The following is a 6,000-nucleotide window of genomic DNA, read 5'->3' as shown; positions in this document are numbered from 1 at the left end:
TCTTTTCCTACACCGATGTCTTCAAGGGTTCTACCTAACCTCTGTTCCAACTGGTTCAGAGTTTCTATTTTAATATTTAGATCTTTAATCCATTTTGATTTTAGTTTAGTGCATGGTGAGAGATATAGGCCTACTTTTAATCTTTGGCAAGTTGAAGCCCAATTTTTCCAGCACCATTTATTAAAGAGGCTATCTTTCCTCCAGTGAGGGTGTTTGGCTGCTTTATCGAAGATGAGATGGCTGAGTGTGTCTGGCATTGTTTCTGCATCGTCTAGTCTGTTCCACTGGTCCTCAAGTCTGCTTCTTTGCCAGTACCATGCTGATTTTATCACAGTAGCTTTGTAGTATAGTTGCAGGTTGGGGATTGTGATACCCCCTTCCATGTCTCTGTTACCTAGAATTGCTTTTGCTATTCTGTTCTCTTCTTGTTCCAAATGAATTTTTGGATTGTTTTCTCAAGGTCCATGAAGTATGCTGTTGGGATCTCAATTGGAATTGCATTAAATCTATATAGCAGTTTTGGAAGTATGACCATTTTCACTATATTAATCCTTCCTACCCAGGAGCAGGGAATGTCTGTCCATTTGTGATTCCAAGTTTTAGCTATTACAAACTGCGCTGCTATGAACATGGGTGCACATATATCACTGTGGTATGATTCTTTTAATTCTTTGGGGAAGATACCCAGCAGTGGAATAGTGGGGTCAAATGGGACTTCCAGTCCTAGTTCTTTGAGATATCACCATACTGATTTCCACAGTGGTTGCACCAGTCTACACTCCCACCAGCAGTGGAGCAGGGTTCCTCTTTTCCCACAGCCCCACCAGCATTTGTTATTGGTTGATTTCATGATAGCAGCCATTCTTTCTGGAGTGAAGTGGAATCTCAGCATTGTTTTCATTTGCATCTCTCAAATGACCAGTGATGTTGAACATTTTTTCATGTATTTATTTGCTATTTCTACTTCTTTGTCTGAGAAATGTCTGTTCACTGGATCAAGAAAATGTGGGTTTTTTATAAAATGGAGTACTACTCAGCCATAAAAAATGAGAAATTAGAGACATTTATAGCTAAGTGGATGCACATTGAGGTGATACTCTTAAGTGAAATAAATAGGGCACACATGAATAAATACTGAATAGTTTCTCTGGTGTGAGAAACTGAAAGTGTAAATAAGGACTAAATGTATAATAGGTAATGTGAAATAGGAAGAAAAGGGGCAAAGGGGAAGGAAGTGGGAGGGCTAGGGGAAAGGATAGAAGGGAATGGGATTAATATGAGAAAATGGAAAAATAAGAACAAAATCTTTGTAAATAGGGAGGAATGGAGGGGTTGAAGGGAGGGCTGGGCAAGGGTGGAAAAAAAAGAACCAAGAGAGACTATGTAAAGGTGCAAATTTCCAAAGATGCATGTCATTATATTGTATACCTAAAATGTACTAATGATTAGAATGAATAATCAATAATGCAAAATAGGAAGTAAAGGTCCAAAGGGGTAAGGGTAGTGGGAGGGGCAGGGGAAAGGAAAGAAGGGAAAGGAAAAATGCTGAGAAATGGAAAAAATGGAAATAAAGTCTTTGTAAATAGGGAAAGGTGGAGGGGGTGAAGGGAGGGCTAGGAATGGGGAAAAAATAAGACCCAAGATGCATTATGTAAAGGTACAATTCCCAATGAGAAATGTAATTGTGTTGTATACCTACAATGTCCCAATAAAAGAATTTAATTAAAAAAAATACATTCATGATTGAGGACCTGACCGGGTCAATGTTAAATAAATTTAAGAAATATTGACAGAAACACTATTTGTTATTTTGAAATACTGCTATTAACTGTCCGTAAAACTAGAAAGCAAGTGTGAAAATACTTTAATCAAATCCTACAGTTAGCCATCCAAATGGCATTCTATTTGTTTTAAAATAGTATTTTTTAAAATCAGAATATTAGATTTATCTTTCTAAATTTTTCTGCAGCCACACATCTTCTGAGGATCCACAAACAGGCACTGTCCCCATCAAACAGAAGAGAGGAGGAGGGCAGAGGGCTTGGATCATCAGCCCTGCCTGCCAGATGTGGCTGTCTCCATCCCACTGAGGGTGGCCAGTAAGAATAATGAGAAGAGAAATGGGAAAGAATCAGGAAGTCCAAACTATTTCCATAAAAAGCAGTGCCAAAGCACTGTGTTGAGTATGTTGAGTATGTCTTCCATTGGCTCTCCTTACTTGTTTGTACTGTTTCATTTTATGTCTGGTACATGAATGAATTAAAGATGGCCCTGTGTAACAGTGGCTGTGCTTTGTACTCCTTTACAGCAGATGAAAACCATTAGTTAAGCCCCAAGCCCTAACCTCTACTGGCCATGCACCCAACTGCTTTAAATACAGCCCAATATGCATTCCTGGAGACACACCCTGGCTGCTTTACTGCCTTACAAAACAGTGCTCAGCACCTGCTAACCAAGATTGAACGGCCCTGTAGTTAGGAGAGACTAGAGAGCTTGTGTCCGCCCAAATCCTCTGACCCACAGACTCCCACCGTGCTCGGGCCAATGTGGCCAAACACAGAGCTCCCCACTGACGCCCGCTGCCCTTGCTCTCCTGACACAGACGCTGGCTCCTGCTGAGAGCGATTTCCCTGTCAGTAACCTGTCCAAGCACCACCAGCAAATGTGTCCTACCTTCCTGTCCTCTCGCAATCCAGTCTGTTCCCACCATAGTTCCCTTAAACACATCATGGATAAGTGAAAATCTGACAAGTGGAATTGTTTGTATCTGGCTCACAAATAAAAATAAAAAACAATGTAATGAGGAGATGGCAACATGCATGATTAACCACAAATCCACATTTAAAACCTGAACACTGAAAAACATACTGTGGAGTGAACAAAAACATATGTAGTACAAAACATTATTATAATATGAGGAGCTTAATTTGATAAATAAACGGAAAGTGTGGGAGGAATTAATAGGCATCTAGTAATTACATTTATTTTACACAAATTTTGAAAATTTGAGGGGATTTTTATTCCTCTGTAACAGAATAACAAACAAAACAAAAACTAAAAATATTGAGCCCCTAGAAGTCGAAAGCAGAGTAGAGGTTATCAGACACCAGGGAGAGAAAGGAAGAGGAGGTATAGGGGTGACAAATGGTGTGCACCGCACTCCGGCCGCACCAGAGGAGCCAGAGGGCAGTTGTCATGCTATTTGCCACACAGGTCAAAGTAGCTGCAAGAGAGGCTGTGAATGTTCTCATCATCACAAAATGGTAAATATTTGAGATGATGATAATGTAAGAATCCTGAGTTGATGAATGAATAATATATAAATGTATCAAAATATCACACTGTACTCTAGAAAGATGTACAATTATTATTTCCCGATTAAACAAAAGAAAAGACAACTGTACATATCAGAGATGAGCAAATTTTTCTTGTTCCGACAGTACATGTTTTAGGCCTTACTAGTCACAGTTTCTCCTTCCTCCTGCTCTCTCTCCTCATATTCTCTTGTTTCTTCCTCAACAACCTTTAAAAATGTGAAAAAGCATTCTAAGTCAAAGGTTACACATAGCCTTTGAGTTGAGTTTGCCAGCCTGCGACAGAGATAAAGGAAACAAAGCCAGTATCTACGATTTTCTGATACAATGTAATCTTGCTGTGCACTTTCTATTTTCACTCCTTTGAACGCACTGAGTTCTTTCACCTGTACTGCCCAATCCTTCTTTCCTGGCTATTTCAAGTTGCATACACTTTAAGACAAAATTTAATTTCTGCTTCTTCCAAGACACTCATCTAACCACAAGTAAAAGTAATATTCCTGTCATAAATACAACTATATAAGTCAGTAACAAACAACAACTTCAGGACCCAGTGTCCGGCTGCCTCATATACATATTCTCCATAGTTTTACTGGCAATTTTTCAGTATTTTAATTCTTAAAGTCATGCTACTCTTTATGTCTCAGCTTACGTGATGGTTAAGCTTAACTGTCAACTTGATTGACTCAAGAGCTGCCGAGGAGATTAGTAAACCATGTTTCTGGGTGTCAGGAGGTCATGGAGTGAGGCCCTGAGACTACAGATAGACCTTGGCCCTTTCTCCCTGGGGCTGCTCCCCTGCTCTGCTCCAGGCCACCAGGAACTGAGCAGCTTTGCTCTACCAAGTCCTTTCGCCATGATGGTCCTGCCTTGGAGCCAGCTGACCATGGACTGAAGCCTATGTGGTTATAAGTCACATGAATCATTTCTGCCATTGAATCGTGGGTATCGGTATCGGGCATTTTGGTCAAAGTGACCGACAGCTGACTAACACAAACTAAGTGAACAATATGAACAATATTGCCCTGTTTCTTGTTACCATTAATTCTGATAAGATAATACGTTTGTTTGGTTAATTGGCTACTTTAAAGCAGCTATAGATCCCAGAAGGCCCAATATCTGCTTCTGATAGAGAAAGCCACAAGAAAATATCACTGGCATGCTTGCAGCCAACAGGAAACAGCCAAATAATACGCAAAGACACATTTTCTTTAGCCCATAGCAGAGGCATGGAGGGAGAGGCGATCTTTACAGATGCAGCTGAGAACAAGTCACAGTAAACCACAGGTGCGTGGAGAAAGAAGATGTGGCATTTACACCCAAAGGAGCCACCAAAAGGATGAATTTGAGACACTTGTAGGGAAGTGAATGGATCTTGAGAACATAATACTCAGTGAAATGGGGCCAACAGAATGTTAACTATCCTATAGGTTCTCTAATACGAGAAACAAAACATCAGTAATGTAAAGAGCAAGATAAAAGAGAGATGTAGGAGAAGAGAGGTAGACTGTGGAGATGGGGAGGGCATGGAGCAAGAGGAGGAGCGGAGGGCAGCAGGGAAAGAGTGAGATTGTGGCGAGGAGATTTGCGTGTGCTCCGAGTCCCAGGGGAGAGCAGCGGCTGCGGCGGCTGCGTATCACAGACACCCTGGTAAGAAGCTTTGTTAAAATTCCTGGCCTGAGGGAGAAGTGAAAGCGAAACCACCTACCTCGGGGAAAGAAAGGAAATCCCCGTTTCGGAGCCCCTGGGGTAGGTCTACTGATTGCGAGGACGGGTGGGAAGGGAAAAGCAACATCTCTGTGTCCCTGAAAGAGCAAAGTAAGCCCCCCATGGGGAAGAGGCTGCCCTGAGGGAATGCAAAGGTGCTGCCAGCGGGGCCGAAGCAGAGGGCAGCTCCCACCCGAGAGCCCCAAAGGTCCAAAGCAGGGCTCGCCGCGCTGGGGGTCAGGCCCACGCAAGCCCACACCGCAGGCCTGGAGCAGGGCCCACTCACAGAGGAGGCCGCAGCAGGCAGCAGACGCCCTCTTCACCACCCAGAGTGGCACAGGGGCACGGCGAAGAGCACACAGAGGGCGAAGTCCAGCCCTGAGGGACTCTGTGCTCTGTGCTACCCAGGGCAGCAGCCCTGCTACAAGAACCCACAACTGCTGTCAGGAAGGTTAAAACCGCAGCAATCCCATACTGACCAGACCCACACGACCCTCCACACTGCCAAGCTGACTGAGAGGCACCCTGTCTCTGAGAGAAGTGCTTTTCACTTCAGGTTCTGCTCTGCGCTCTGCACAGTATCTGGCATTCAATCAAAGCTTGAGACATGAGGAAGCAAAAAGAACTCCTTGTCAAGCTTTCCATTGCTGTGACAAAATACCTGAGAAAAATCAACTTAAAAGAGGAAGGATTTACTTTTGATCCTAGTGTCTGAGTTTCAGCGTATGATTCGGGGACTCTGTTGTCTTGTGGCCTGTAGTGAGCAGAGCATCATGGCAGGAGCATGTGGCAAAGGGAACTGCTCATGTTCGAGATTGCTGGGAGAGAGAGAGAGGGAGACACACACACAGAGAGACAGAGACAGAGACAGAGAGACAGAGAGAAATTGATAGGGAGAGAGAGGGAGAGAGAGGAAGTGAAAGAGATTGGCAGAGAGAGGGAGTGACAGAGAAGAGAGATAGAAAGAGATGGAGAGAGA

Source organism: Heterocephalus glaber, unplaced genomic scaffold, assembly GCF_053883595.1.
Source record: "Heterocephalus glaber isolate CG9 unplaced genomic scaffold, H.glaber_assembly_v1.0 deba00001550, whole genome shotgun sequence".
Classification (NCBI taxonomy): domain Eukaryota; kingdom Metazoa; phylum Chordata; class Mammalia; order Rodentia; family Bathyergidae; genus Heterocephalus; species Heterocephalus glaber.
The sequence above is the reverse complement of the archived record's forward strand: the minus strand, read 5'-3'. Positions refer to the sequence as shown.